Source organism: Conger conger, chromosome 17 (genome assembly GCF_963514075.1).
Source record: "Conger conger chromosome 17, fConCon1.1, whole genome shotgun sequence".
Classification (NCBI taxonomy): domain Eukaryota; kingdom Metazoa; phylum Chordata; class Actinopteri; order Anguilliformes; family Congridae; genus Conger; species Conger conger.
This window is the reverse complement of record NC_083776.1, coordinates 11900656-11901173: the sequence shown is the minus strand read 5'-3', so window position 1 is coordinate 11901173 and position 518 is coordinate 11900656.

Genomic DNA, 518 nt, shown 5'->3' with positions numbered 1-518 from the left:
CTTGGCTTCTCGTTGCATTCACTTCTCTGTGTTTACGGGTAAATGGTAAATGGCAGGCATTTATATAGCACCTTTATCCAAAGCGCTGTACAATTGATGCTTCTCCATTCACCCATTCATACACACACTCACACACCCACGGCGATTGGCCGCCATGCAAGGCCCTGACCAGCTCGTCAGGAGCATTTGGGGGTTAGGTGTCTTGCTCAGGGACACTTTGACACAGCCCAGGCAGGGGATCGAACCAGCAACCCTCCGACTGCCAGACGACTGGTCTTACTGCCTGAGCCATGTCGCCCCACACGGGTGAATGCTAATCTCCCGACATCGCACAATGTCTTATGCAGCCGAACAGGTCCCTAGCATGTCCCGATTCAGAAGGTTGGAGCTCATTATGGACCTTGTCACTTTAAATAATAATGAGTAAAGATGTCTGACAGCTGGCATGTGAGGTTCCCTCTGCTGCCCCCGCTGGCGGCACCCTGCTAGTGCAGGTACTGGTGGAGGAATACCAGACC